We start from the raw sequence: 15,637 nt of genomic DNA on the forward strand, positions 1-15,637 counted from the left end.
TTCTAACTAATAAGCCTGGTCTAAATGAAAATAGAGCTCAAAAGGAAATTTCCATTCCTGGGGAATCCTTGTGGAATTCTAGGCTCCTCTCTGACAATGATTCTTACTGAATTAAAATTTTTTCATCCTGTGACATTTCTGTAAAAAAATCTAGGCTTAACATTATTGTCCTACCACCCTTTGGCCCTGACGGTTCATCTTACAATGCTGCCACCAACCAGGCACCACCTCTTGCACTAAATATTAAAGTGACCAACCAGAAGAAGAGTCTCAGTAGTAGACAACAGTAGCCCAGGTGACAGTTTGCTACCACCAAACACACACATGGGGTCCACTATTGCGCCTTGTCCCACGAGCTTCTCAAACAGCCCTGGTTCTCCCGAAAGGTACTGAACCCTCCAGGATCATGAATGTCCTAGAACCATGGGGCTTACAATGGAAGGGGAGACACATCTGGGGCAAGGAAAATGGGCCTCACAGGTCACAGTGGCCAGGGTCAGTGCAAATTCTGTGTATAAAAAGCCACTCCACAGGCTGGGTCGGGGCGTGGAATGATTTGGGAGTAGGGAGAAAGAATAGTGACAGAGTACTTCTAGGAAGTTGTTTATTTCCCTTTAGAACGGGGATGGTAAGTAGATTTCAACTCATGCGCCAAATCTAGTCCACAGCCAAATGCCCAGGCTCAGCATCACGAGCCACGACAATCTGGGAAGTCTACTGGCGGGGTGGGGCTGGGAGATGAATATATGTGTTGTTCCAGCTGAAACCATTACGTTTTATCCATGGATTAAACAAGGCCAACAGAGAAACGCAACGCTGGACTGGTAGGGCTTTTCTTGGACTGCACTCAGAGTTACGTCATGCGCCGGGGGGAGTCCTCATCATTCGTTACTATAGGGACGTCGATCTGTACCTTACGTGGTGTTCTGTTTGTGAGCACCCTGAAGAAATTACTCTACATCTTGAATCACGATGAACCTTGTTTCTTTTGAGTCACTAGTGGTTTTACATTCCAGCCACCATGATACTGACCATTCAGAAGCTCAGAGACAGGAGTGTGGGGCCTGCTGGCAAATATAAGGGCTCCCCGCAAGCACTGGGGGCTGGACTTTACCGGGGCACCTCACTTTTCCTTCCCCACAAATTTCCTTCCTTCCTTATTTTTCTGAATCTCATTCTATTATACATGTGTTTAAAAGCCACCTCAAAAATCTTTAAAAGAAGACAGGCATATATACTAGGTCAACAGCAGTAAATTTTAAAAGGTAAAGCAAATCAGATGGTGAATGGAGAACCATTTTACAAACACGGCCTGTTATGGGGAAGCTCCAAGGCAGTGGCCTTGGGTCAGGAACAGCCCTGGGCCAAATTGTCAAGTCAGCAAATATCTCAATCCTCCCCCTCCCCTTCTTGCCCTCCGAGTATTCCCCCCCCCCCCCACTCTGTCCTTCCTTGGGGATTGCTCTCCTGTCCCCAGCTCCTCCCAGCAAATCAAAGTAGATCCCACTTCTGTAGGACCTTGTACTCGATACCAGTAAGTTGTCAGTGGTTCATAGCAGCCTAACCAAGTATTTCCTCTCTCAGGGATGAGTACATTTTAACCAGGTATTTTGAAGAGGGAAAAAACCAAAGGACTAATTCACTAATGGTAGAAAAGGCTGTAATTATTGTACAGATGCAATTGAAAATCTCAATTACTTCTATGAAAAGGGTGTAATTATTGTACAGATGCAATTGAAAATCTCAATTAATTCTGTGTAAAGCAGCTAGCATATAGTCAGCAGTCAATAAACGGTAGACATTCTTTAAGACTACTGTTGCCCTGGTCGGTGTGCTCAGTGGTTAGAGCGTCGGCTTGCAGACTGAAGGATCCCAGGTTCGATTCCGGACAAGGGCATGTACCTTGGTTGCAGGCTCCATCCCTGGCCCTGGTCGGGGCAAGTGTGGGAGGCAACCAGTTGATGTGTCTTTCTCACACTGATGTTTCTCTCTCTCTCTCTCCCTTCCACTCTCTCTGAAAAAAAATATCCTTGGGTAAGAGTTAAAAAAACAAACAAAAAACTACTATTGCTGTTATTATTTACCCCCTGCACCCCCACCACCACTTGAATACTCACTGCCTATTCCCCTATCATTACATGACTGCTACCATGAAGGTAACTGCTCTTCTCTTAACACTGGCTAGCTGTAGATCCACATCAATTAATGAATTTTAATGATATTCCATGGTCTATAAAGCACTTACACGTCCTTTTTTATCTTCTTGGCAATCCTCAAGTTAAATATTATTCCCCTTTTACAGATGAGGAAACTGAAGCTCAGAAAGGTTGAGTTTATGAGGTCCCAGAGCCAGGAAGTAGCAGAGCCAGGGCCCAAATCCAGTTCTCATGTAAATTTCTTGTTCTTTCCCTAACAAGTGGTTACCAACTAATAGCAATCATATCAGAATCATCTGAGCACCCTAAGATTCCCAGGGTCCACCCTAGACCTTATGAATGTGGACAGCCCAATGGAAGGGACTAAGAGCTTGTATTTCAATGAGTGCCTCACATGATTCAGGTGAGCGGCCAGGGGGTGACCAAGTGCAGTGTCCATGCTGCTTCCCGGTTGGCTAAGTACCTGCTGTCCTCTCAGCCCTGTGCTGACTACTGCAAGGAAGGCAGGGGTAGACTTCTGCTCTCAAAGCGCTGACCAAGCAACGGAGGAAGCAACACTAGCCAAGGTGAAGAGTCCACCACCAAAGAGTATTTGGCTTTAAAGTGGTTCAGAGCAGGGACGATCACAGGTGGCAGGGACAGGCAGGGAAGGCAACGTTACAGGGAAGGGAAGATTCTACTGGGCCCTGCGGAATGGGAAGGGTTTCCAAGTAGAGAAGGGGTGAGAAGCCTGAGGTGTCCTGAACAGAAATGCTAGAAAAGGAATAGTGAGAGGTGAGAGGGGAGGTGGAGCCAGATAATGAAAGTGGAGAAACCAGAGAGTGGAGTTTAGGTTAGTATTCTGGGTGCTATGGAGGCACTAACAGTTTTTGAGCAAATAAGTAACATCCTGAAAGATAAATTGAAGGATGATTGGTGTGGTGGTGCTGTACAGAATGAAGGGAGGGTTAGAGAGTGGAAAACCTGGTATTGGAAAGACTACTTAGGAACCTGCAGAACTGCTTGGGATGGAAGATAGTAAAGAGTAAGACCAGGATTCTGGGATGAAAGGACAGGCTGTAAAATGGGAGTGTAATCTGAGTCCTCTCACTCTCCATGTGCTTTCATTTGGTCACAGCTGTTTCCATATGACTCGAACACTGCATGGTAAACTGTAAAAACAATCTTTCCTTCTCTGTATCCATGCTCCTTGCAATGTAATTCTGCAGCTCTCTTCACCAAGAGGTAGAATCTGTATCCATAACCTTTTTTTTTCAAATGTATCTTTATTGATTTCAGAGGAAGAAAGAGAGAGAGAGAGATAAACATCAACAATGAGAGAGCTGTCACTGATCGGCTGCATCGTGCATGACGCCCCCCACGGGGGACTGAGCCCGCAACCTGGGCATGTGCCCTGACTGGGAATCAAACCTCGATCTCCTGGATCCTAGGTCGATGCTCAACTGCTGAGCCATGCCCGGCCAGGCTATATCTGTAACCTCTTGAATCTAGGCTAGCCACATAGCTTCCTTTAGTCAACAGAATGTGATAGAAGCAATGATGTTCTGACAGTGACAGTTCTGAGCCTTGGCCTCATGGCACTTCTGTTCGCTCTCATAACCCTGCCCAACCCTCATGTGAACAAGTCAGGGGAGCCTGCAGAACAGTGAGACACATCTTAGTCATTGTCATCCCTCCAGCCAAGAGCCAGGTGACCTCCAGAAACAAAGCCTAGCTGACCTGGCGTGGAGCTGACTGCAGATACATCAATGGCCCCACCTGAAACCAGAAGAATCACACAGCTCAGCCCAGCCAAAATTGCCAACCCACGGAACTGTGGGATGAAGAAATGATTGTCATTTTTAGTCAGTCAATTTTAGCTCAAATTTCTGTATATATATTTGGGAATGACTTGTTACTCAGCAAAAGCTATCTGTTACACACTGCAAATAACAGTATTGCCACAATAGCAGGGAGTGATGTCACATGAAAGCTCCAGAAGCTTGCTCACTTAAAAATTATATTACTTTCCTAGCTCTAAAGGCAGTTTTCTACCCCTGCAGAACTGCTATCTCACAACAATCACATTCAAGTTCAAAGATAGATGAGAGAAAAAATAGAGCAATAAGAAAGCTAATATGTTATAGCTGTGAGCCAATTTTCATTACAACACACTGCAAGGGACTGTCTGCATTCCTTGGCTGAAGTGAACCTGTTGTTGTGGATACTGCCTGAGACAAGCAGACCATCAACAGGGGCCTGGAAATAGTTTCATTACAAAACATAAACACAAAAACAAAAAAACACCCCACCTTTTTATTTTAATAGTATTTGGCATATAACCACAGGTCTGTTCCCTGACATTGTTCTTAGCCAAAGAACATGGATTGATCTTTTCCTTCTTTTTTTTTTTTTTTTAAGGCATGGAAACATCTTAAGTCATTTCAGAGCGAGAAAAAAAGTGTGAATAAATAGATATCTAATCATAGTACTGGTAGAGATGCGTCTAACTTAGAAGCGTGAATATCATTTCAAAAATAATGTCAGTCACTTTGTTTTAAAAATGAAAAAGAACTTACCAGGAAGACTGTGTGTGGGCCCACCGTTTTCAGGTTTCAAGTGGGGGAATGAATCTGAAATAGAGTCAAACAAAACACCCCATAAGTAAATCACATTTGGAAAGGGTGTGCTTTCAATCCCAAGTGACTGACACAATGTTGAGTGTTATTCTTTTAAAGATTAGCAAAGCTTTTTCTGGCTGGCTCCTGATGGAATAGGGAGAGTTTTTCGCCCACATATTTCAACTTCCTGAATAGAGAGCATTCTCTCATCTACTTCAGGGAGTGCTGAAAGGCTGAGCCTAGTATAACTATAAATGGTAGTGTTTTCGTCCAAACCCCTCCAAGTCAGCGGAAGCCTCCCTAGTTGCTGCTCTTGCCTTAGTCCCTCAACCCCCCTTCTGCCAGGACCACGCCATGGCTCCCTTTACAGAACCAATTAAAAAACAGCCGGTCCAGTATAACTTGACTGGCAATGGGAGGCGTGTGGAAGGCTTTCCAATAGTGGCCGCCTTATCACAACCACAAAATTTTGTTTTATTGACAATGGTGAGCCTAAGGCAGTGTTTTTCAATAGAAATATAACACAAGCCACATATATAACTGTATACTTTCTAGTAGCCACATTAAACAGGCAAAGGATACAGACAAAATTAATTTTAATAATACATTTCATTTAACCTATTAAAATACTGTTATTTCATTGTGAGCAATATAAAAATTATTAATGAGACATTTTACTTTTCCATACTAAATCTTCAAGACCCAGTACATCTCAACTCAAGCTGGTCACATTTCAAGTACCCAACAGTCACAGTGGCCAGTGACTACCCCACCAGACAGTACAGATACAGAGAATCTATTCTTGGCCCTCAGGTACTAGGCAAGGCTCCAAAGTGAGTTGAATGCATATGGAGATTTTATTCATCTATTTTCCTGCTCCTAGTAATCTATCATTACCTCATTCATGATGTCATCTTAGTAGAAATAATAATATAATAACAGCAAATACTTATATAGCACTTACTATGTGCCAGGAACTGTTCCCAGCATGTTCCTATGTTACCTCAATTAATCCTCACAATAACTTCACGAGGGAAGCATATTATATTATTCCCACTCTGTAATGAGGAAATTGAGGCACAGAGAGGTTAAGTAACTTACTCAAGGTTACAAGACAGTGACAGAGCTGGGATTCTAATCCACAGAGCCTGCCCCCTGAGCCCATGTCCTTAGCCACTGTATTCTCAATTAAACTTGAACAGCTCAATATAAGATAATTGCTTTCAGTTTTAATTATAACCTCTAAGTGATCCAAGGCTGCTCCCCTGATACATGGTCAGGTAATAGCAGTGACGGCGGAGAGGAGTGGATGTGCTAGCAAGTTAACTTAAAAACAATTTGGGGTAAGAGCACAAGAACCACAAGCCTGGGGTCAAAAGATGGCACTGGGTCTGGGAGCCTGTTTAGATGACCAAGGTGGGATGCAGGGGGAGGTCAATGTGGGGGTGTCTGGAAAATTTTGTCTTCATGATTTTTCTGAGAGAAGGATCTATCACTTTCATCCACTTCTCAAAGGCCAGCGTGGCTCAGCAGTTGAACATCAACCTAGGATGCAGGAGATCATGGTTTGATTCCCGGTCAGGACACATGCCAGAGTTGTGGGCTCGATCCTCAGTAAGGGGGGTGCAGGAGGCAGCTGATCAAAGACTCTCTCATCATTGATGTTTCTATCTCTCTTTCCCTCTCCCTTCCTCTACTCTGAAACCAATAAAAACATATATATTTTTTAAAAGGGATCTGTAAAACAGCCATCTCAGCAGGGGTAGGGAGTAAGAGAGGAAGACCTGGGTAAAAAGGAATCAAGGAAACACATCCTTTTCACTTCATTAATCTGTGGTCCCCAAAGAAATCACACCTAGTGAGAAAAATCAGATACACAAATGTGAACTCACTATCCAAATTATAGGGAAGGAGGTTTTTCAGTGACGCTTAGAATCAACAGGCCACAGGCCAAGGCCAATGAGGGATGCAGCTGCCCAGTCTTGCACGCTGAGCCCTGAACCTGCTGAAAGTTCTGCAGTGCTTCTTCCACGTTTTAGATCAAGTCGAAGTTCCTTAGCCCAGTCTCCAAAGCCCCTGCGATCTCATGCCTGGTTCCCTTCTTGTGTCCTCTCCTCCCCTAGGCATCCTGTCCTTGATCCACACAGACCTATTTACAGGCCCCTAAACGCCCCATACTCTCACTCCTCTCCACCTTTGCAGATTCTGTTCTTTTGTCAAACGTGTCCTTTCCCGATAATATCAGCCTATCTTCAAATCTCCGTTCAAAACTCATCTCCTCTGGGAAGCCTTTGAGAACTCCCTCAGCTGACTGAGAGGCAACTTCTCTTCATTCCATTCAATCAATAATTATGCACTGCTACTACTGATAATGACAAGGGCTTGTTTTTATGGAGCTATGTCCCAGGCACTATTGCAAGTGCTTTGTGTGCTTTAATCCACTTAGTAACCATATGAAGTAGGTTCTTTTATTACCCCATTTAACAGGTGAGCAAACTGAGGCACAGAGGTTAAGTCAGCAGACTAAGGTCATATGGCTTATAAGTCACAGAGCCAGACTGTGAACCCAAACAATCTGGTTCCAGAGCCTGCACTCCTAACAGTCGCACCATACCTGCCTCCCACTGCCTTCTACTCTTATGGTCATTGTACTTCCCTCTGTTACTGCAAGTGGCTTCAGGGTTTTTGGGTTTTGTTTACTGGTCTCTTCCCACTTGTTTGCACAATCTGAAAGTCAAAAATATGTCTAACTCATCTTTGTCTTTCCAGGACCTAGCAAGGTGTTTGGTTCACAGTAGTTGCTCAATAAAGGCACACACAGGAAAACACTGGAACAGCACTGGAAGGATGGGACAGGGCTATAAACTCGTGCCTAATAAAAATCCACTGGGATAAGGAGCCTCTGAATGTATAGTTTAGCAAAGCAAGCTTTAACTTCATCTTCTAAACTGAGCCATTGCCAAGGGGATGGGTCATTTCCCAGGTCTGTTCAGTAGAGAGGAAATAAACGCAACTCGGAGCTTGGCCAACTTGATCACATCTCTAACTAGTTCATCAGCTTCATTTAACTTTGCACATGGATCAATGGATCTAAGTAATAACATGCCTTCTGAAAGGTGTGGCTGACCATTATAAAGGAATGCCAGAAAACATATTTCCTTTAAAAAATGCAATAGTCAAGAAAAAAAGGACACAAAGTCCTGCTTCCTAAGGTTTTCTTGGTTTCAAATAACTCAATATGAGCATATTCCAAGTACTTTTTTTAAACAACAGTCTCATGTTGAAAATCTCCTTTTGCTGTCCAGACATGGCTTTGCCATTCACTACACTGGATGGAGTTCCGTAAAATGTTTCCTCCCATTACTATTTAAACTCCCCTTGGATGGATGAATATAAAAAGTGACCTTATAGGAGGACACTCTCCTCTTTCTCTAATAGTGGGAAAGACAAAAGTTCCAAGATCTGGGACATACACAGATCTCTAGGGAGAAAAAAAGCTCTTTCTAGCTCACGTCAGAGCTAGAAAGGACTGTGGACCAGCCTTCCCTCTCACAGATAGATGCAATTAGCCATAATGCCCACCCTTCCCAAGGCACCCAGAATGTAAAAGAAACTATAAACTTCCCATGTAGTATATGGATGTCAGCATCATCTCAGCTATTAGCAACCAAGTTATAAACTGTATTTTGACTCTTGCTATCTTATCTCTTCCACAATAAATATTAACTTGTCATTGAGAGATTTAGAATACAAATTGTGTGCTGGGCAGAGTTGTAAGAGCTAGAAAGACAGTAGTGAAGGAGGTAAACAAGGTTCCTGACATAGGGGGTCTCTCATTTTAATGGGAGGTAGAAAATAATTATACAAAGAGAGCTTCAAAGTTCTTTAAAAGTTCCATATAAGCAGGGGGTGATGGGAACTACCGAAGTGTTTAATAGAGTCTCTGGTAGCTGTATGGAGGAGTCTGGAAGAGGCAACAGCAATGAATAGATCAATGGTGACCAATTATGAGGCCATTCAATTGTTCGGGTAAGATAAGATGATACCTTGGGTCTCCAGGAGTCATGGAGAGAAGTGGATGGATTCAGTATAAGTTCTGAAGGTAAAACAATCAGGACCTACAGATAAAATAGATGTGGGAGATAAGGAGGAGGAAGGGGTCGAGATGACACTTAGTTTTTGGCTCAAGCAACTGGGTCAGTGATGGCTTTGTCTGGGGAGAAACAGGATGAGAGAGGAAAGAAAATCGAGAATTCTGATTTAACCTTGTTAACTTTGAGACATCCAAGTAGAAATGTCAAGAAAGTATTAAAAAGTGTTGAACTGTGCTGTCCAATACAGTAACCATTAGCACATATGGTAATTTAAATTTAAATTAAGTATAATTAAAAACTCATTCCCCAGTTACATGAGCCACATTTCAAGTGATCAGATAGACACAGAGGCGACCACTTGATTGAACAGCACGGGATAGAGCATTTCCATCACTGTAGTCTATTGGGCAGGACTTGTCTAGAGCACACACGATAATTTGCTAGACTCCTTTCATTACTATAAAGTTTATTGCAATTATAAAATACAATATTACAGTAGTTTGTCATCTGCAGGGGATATGTTCCAAGACTTCCAGTGGATGCCTGAAATTGTGTACAGTACCGAACTCTACATATACTATGTTTTTTTCCTATACATATACATGCATATGACAAAGTTTAATTTATAAATATGGCACAGTAAGAGACTGACAACAACTAATAATAAAATAGAACAGTTATATTATAATAAAAGTTATGTGGAGGTGGCTTCTCTCTTATAGCTTACTGAACTATACTCAGCCCTCCTCTTGTGATGTGAGATGATAAAATATCAAAGAGATGAAGTGAGGTGAATGAGACATTATTAAGTAAAATAAGAGTTACTTGAACACAAGCACTGCAATACTGACAGTTGATCTGATAAGCGAGATGGCTACTAAGTGACTAACGACAGGGAGTATACAACACGGATACGCTGGACAAAGGAACGATCCACGTTCCAAGTGGGACAGAGTGGGGCGGTGCAAGGTTTCACCAACTACTCAGAACGGAGCGCAATTTAAAACTTACGAGTTGTTTATTTCTGGAATTCTCTATTTAATATTTTCGGACTGAAGTTGACCGCAGGTGACAAACTGCAGAAAGTGAAACCGTGGATATGGGGATTACTGTATAGCCCTGGGAGGATCTTGAGCTTTGAATGGCAGTTGGATTCTGATCTGTCTGAACGTATTGGTTTATAGTCTCATTTTAATCTTCTAGAAAAGAATATTATAGGCACTGGATGCGAGTGGAGTGAGCACTAGATTTACAGGCCTGGCTTCCAGCTGTCTTCAGTACCAGTGCCTTCCAGTAAATCACTTAATAAGCTGTCCCTCAATTTCCCCACCTACAAAACAGGGAGCTACCCTGAAGGGGCTGTATGAGAAGCATGTGGGAGAATGCTTCCCGCTCCAGAGACATCTCCACTGCTCTTTAGTCAGGTCGATTATGTTTTCACTTGCAAATTCTGACATGATGTTATCTCAAAGGGCAAAAGAGACATAAAAGGGCCTCTGAAACACAAAAGACCCGACTGTAGGCATAAAGGGTACATGTAAAGCAAGGGTGAGGCTAAGTTGAGAGAAATATACCCTGTGCCTCAAGTCCATCACAGAAATTTGTCTGTTACTAGATGTTGGCAGAGATACTGACTTTACAAAGTAATGTTATATGTATGCGCTCAAGAATCACAAATGAAGTCTTGAGCCCCAAAGGTAAAAGACAGTAGGAACTCAAATGGTGACATTTCCCCCCATTGTGCAAGGGCTTCTGTCCCAGGGAAGGACACACCCCGAGTGGGTGAACTGGCCTACTTTAACCAAATGGTGCCACCCCATTTCTCTGCCTTGACACTGGCTCCTGTCCAGAAGAGCTGGTCTGGGCTGTTCATAGTGAGAAACTCTCCCACCCGGTCACTGTCCTCAATCCACAGATTGTTTCCAGAGACTTAAAATTTGTTTTTTAATTGAGGAGTAGTGGTATATGTCCTCAATTAATTTGTAGATAAGTTGGGAGTGGGAGGGGTAATCCTGATTATGCCAAAGCTAGTGAGAAATTTAAAAAATACACATGTATTTCTATTTTGCCAGCATTTAAGAGACTATGTAAAAGAGTAAACAATAAATTGAAATATTGCACACAACATATTTATCTATTTATCTACTGAAAGGGCAACGGCAGTTAGTTTTTTGTTTGTTTTTCAATGACAGTTTTAAATGGATAGCAAGTTTCTCTGGAATTGACCCATATTCCCACCATACCAGTGTTACTATCTATTTTTGCTGTTAACCCTCCATAAACATATGTTTTTATATGACTATGTCCATAGTTTATATACTATTGGTAGGAAACCTAGTGAAGGCTTTGGAGTTGGGCAGATCCGGGTTTGAATGTTGGCTCCTCAATTAATGAGCTGCAAGTTTTTGGACAATTGACCTCTAAGTCTCAGTTTCCAATGTGTAAAATGCCTTTAGCACAGGGAGAGCACTGGCACAGAGCCACTAGGAAAAACTCCACAAATGATGACTATTATTTTCTTCTTCCAATTTACTTTAAATTTTAAATATTTGTTGTGAGTTTCTACATACAGTCACAACAATTGTCTAAAAGGCCTAATAATAGTCCTTCATGTTGAAAAATCTTAATTTACTAAATCATGGCCATAATGCTGAATGTTTAAGTTATAGCCAATTTTTATTATTATCAGATTACATCAGCTATCTTCATGCTTTAGCTTTTTTCATTTCTTTAACTTAACTCCCTAGCTTCCCTAAATTCCTATGGTTGTTTTAGTAGGGGTTTTTTGTGTGTGGTTTTTGGGTGTGTTTTTTTTTTTGCTTTTAAAGGGTCTTTTATTAACAAACAATAACACAAATAATGGAGAATTTCTGAAATCTTGAAATTATATCTACAAAATGGTATTCCTAATGCTGTTTTAATTTGCACATCTAAGATAATTAGTGGGGAGAGACAGTTTTTCCTGTTTGTTTATTAATGATTTCTCACCCTGAAAAGTAGTAAGTTTATATTCTTTGCTTATTTATGTAGGATCTTCAAAATTTTCTTTTGAATTTGAATGAGTTTGTTATAGTGCATGATAATCAAGAGTTAATATTGTATTGGCTATGAAAATATCTCAGATATTTTATAACTTTAAGATAACAATCTTTTCATTTACATGGCACTTCAATAAACAAGAAGCAACAGCCATGCTTATCTTGTATAAACCTCACCAGCTAGGATATTGCCTCTTGGCAAATTTTTGGCTTTTGGTTGCTTTTTAATGTCCATTTACACCCATTTTGATTTTCACAGCAACCTTGTCAGTGAGCCAGGGAGCCTGACAATTCCCACTGTACAGAGGCAAAAACTGAGACCCACACAGGCCAGGTGACTGAGACAGTCACCAAAACCTGAAACTGGTGAACTCTGGATGAAGTCCTCCTTTATCTGAACCAAAGGGCTTCTTGTTGAAAGGAAGCTATCGAGGTAAAATACAGAGATGTATTTTGTGGAAATGCATTATTATCCAAAGCACCATTTCCGCATCATTTTCCATTGAAAAGCTTTTATCCAAAGCATCAGAAAACTGCCTGCTGTATTGGAGGTGCTCAAGAAATGTTAGTGTCATTTTAGCAAAACCACCCAAACAATGGCTCACATAACGGACCATCCTTAAACAGTTTTTGTAAAGCAGTTAAAACAATTTCAATAACTTAGACCTAAATTAAGTGTCGCTTTTTATTTTTTTAACCTAGTACAGATACTACTTCCTTCCCCAGTAGTACCTCATTCTTTGGCTCAAGAAAACTGCCCCTCTCCTTGAATTTCTACAACCTTTACCACTTTCTACATTTTATTACAGGTACTTGAGAATATGTATCACCTCTTCTACTGGATTATAAGGTATCTTATTTGTGTTTGTCTCTCTCGCCAAGAACCCAGCACCTTGCTCTGCACAGAAATGGCACTCGTTCAGTGTTTTATGCAGAGACAGGGGAAGAATTTTATATAGTTAAGAGATAACAATAAAATAAAAATTACACTTTGGTTAAAGATCAGATCATTTAAGTACAGATTGCATTAACTGTGTGCTTCTTGCTACACCACACCTTATTTTGGCAAGCATTCTACCATGAGACAGGTCTAATGCATTCTTAGGCCAGAAGTCTACATTAGTTAAACAATAATAAACTACATTAAACAGATTGTCCAAAAATGTATCCAGCCTTGAATAAATCTTATTATTCTGTAGATATATCTGTTATGCTTTTCTTTGCAAATTCTGATATAACTCATTCCTCAAAAATACACTATGTGTGTACACGTACACACACACACACACACACACACACACACACACACACGCACAGAAGTCCTGGTTCAGCATTTGGGAAAAACTCAGTTAAAAATGTGAAACATCTATAGTGTCAACAATAAAAGTAAAGTTAAAAAACATGGAACATCTGTTTCCTAATATCAGGAAAATTCACAGGAAACTATTAATGTTCACTATGGAGAAAGAAAAATAACCTAGATTAAATTATGAAATGAGGCGTCCAACATTCACAATTTAACACAGGACAGCCTGCGAGTCATCAGATCTTTAGGACTGAGAACAAGATTTCACATTTTATTGAAACCTGTCCTAGTAGAAATATTTTTATTCCACATATCTACAAATACACATAAAATTGTATGCCCCGCCCTACAAAGTATTCTCAGGTCCTATCGATATTTATGTAACCCTTGGCAGTTTGGGTTGGTTACTGCATATGCATTTTCCTACATGCTCAGCCTTGCAGGGCAAATAAGACTTAACTAAACTGGATGGTGGTCCCTGGATGAAGAGGATGTGGTTGTTTTGAGAACGTTCTAGAGTAGCTTCTGTCTCCCATGGAGAACAGGAAGGACAGTGGCTGCCAGGGCCACAGCAAGGCCAAAGCAAATTGTAGGAGAAGTTGGCCTGTACCTTGGTGGCTCTTCCACCATCCTGCTCCTTATAAGCCTCTCTCTACCTACCACATCCCCAGCAATGTAGAAAGTGCTGGGGATACAACAACAAAATATAGTCCCTCTCCTCAAGGAGCCTACAATAAGTCATGCAGACAACTGATTGGGCAATTACAGCTCTAATGGCACATAGTTTAATCGCAGTAAGTAAAAGGAGCTCTGAGAGTACACAGGAGAGGTGCCTAGGCCAGTCTGGGATGATCACAGAGGCTTCCAAGAGGAAGTGTGAAGCTAAAGTGTGAAGAATGACACGGGTTAGCCAGATGAAAGGAGGGAGGTGTAAGGACAAGGGAACAGCTTGTACAAATGCCCAAGAGGAAGCATGTACCTGTGCTTGCTGGGAGCTGCAAATAGCTTAGTGCACTGTAGTAAAGGAGTTTCAAATCAGAGAGAAGCCTCACTACCTAAGGGGCAGGAGCGGGCAAACCCAAAGTGGGTAAGTACAGTGAGAACCATGGGGCCAATGGAAACAACCAGGAACTCGAGCACCCTCATATTAGAAAGAGCTGGCACTGACTCGTCCAGAGGGAACAGCCAAGGCCCTTTTAGGTAACAGGCCTCTGGAGGGCAAGGAGACAGATTGTCCAATCACACATGACGTTGGTCCCCAATTCCACAGAAAAACCAATAGCCAGCTACTCAACCCCACAGACAGGAATAGTGAGCAGGCCCATCACAACCCCATGAGGAAGACAGAATTACTTCCATTTTACAGTTAAGTTGCTGGTTTTAGAAGAAATATTTATTGATATTCCTTTCTGGTCACTGATCCTACTTCTGACTAAGGAACCCAATTTATGCCGGTGTGACCGGGTCCTCCCAGTTTTAGTACTGAAGGTCCCATATCTGAGGAATCCCCTCAGTGCTACACAAACCAAGACGGTTAGTCACCTACTCAGAGTTTGTGAGGTGCCTGCAGTAGACAATAGGGCTCATGCACCAGGTTTTTATATTGGAACTGGTGCAAACTTAAATATGACCTGACCCCACAAAAGCTAACATGGACCTTTTGAGCTATGGGACCCTCTGGGATATCTTGGGGGCTTGTCTGAGGATCCTATATTATTTGCAGTACTTCATATGGAATAATATTTGCAAAGCACGAAGACTAGCTTAGGGCCTAGTGATCACTAGCTGTCATGCTAAGGGGAATCACTTCTGAGAATTAACCAGATATATTTTAACTGTTAATACGGAAAAAAATCTTCCTAAAAAAAAATTAGTCTACTTACCCAGAGTACTAAACATATTTTCATATATCTTTGTTAACTAGGAATCTTCCAGTGCCTCACCCACTGCAATGGCTTATATTCTTACTGTTGAGACAGTTAAGAATGTTTAGAAGACAAAGAAAATCAACACAGCACAGTTTCCAATAAATATAGCCACAATAGGATGTTGCTTTATGTCTATATTTGACAGGTAGAGAGTGGCTGAGAAATCTTTAAGGAATGAAAGTGAAAAATTGAGCCATGTAGAACTACAGAAAAGAAAAGCACCAGGGATTGTGGCTGAGATGATGGCAATACTTGAGCTTTTGCTACAGTGCTGTTGACTCAGGCAGCTGATGCACACAGTTCATCTGATAAAAGGGACCATAAGCTCTTCAAGAGCACTTTCCTTGCAAGGGGGCAATGAGTACAATAGCCCCTGAGGAAGATGCAGAAGGATTCAACATGGTAAGAGCCAAGGGCGCACCATTAAATCCTGCTTCAAAGGCAACCTGTCCCTGCACCCCACCCCTCCCGGCCCAGGTAGCTCAGCTAACGTTAGCCGGGCTCAATACTCCTTT

The 15,637-nt window shown here is 41.8% G+C and overlaps 1 protein-coding gene across 2 annotated transcripts in view; it reads right to left on the bottom strand.

Moving 5' to 3' along the window:
* The window catches only part of GNG12 (G protein subunit gamma 12), a 115,017-nt gene that overhangs the window by 61,687 nt on the left and 37,693 nt on the right, over positions 1 to 15,637 (bottom strand). For both annotated transcript variants that reach the window (XM_081146254.1, XM_081146255.1), the window contains exon 2: positions 4,715 to 4,768. The gene's annotated coding sequence lies outside the window, so the exon portion shown is untranslated. The remainder of the gene's footprint in view (positions 1 to 4,714; positions 4,769 to 15,637) is intronic.

This window comes from Miniopterus schreibersii, assembly GCF_964146895.1.
Source record: "Miniopterus schreibersii genome assembly, chromosome: 8".
In the NCBI taxonomy this organism is placed as follows: Eukaryota; Metazoa; Chordata; class Mammalia; order Chiroptera; family Miniopteridae; genus Miniopterus; species Miniopterus schreibersii.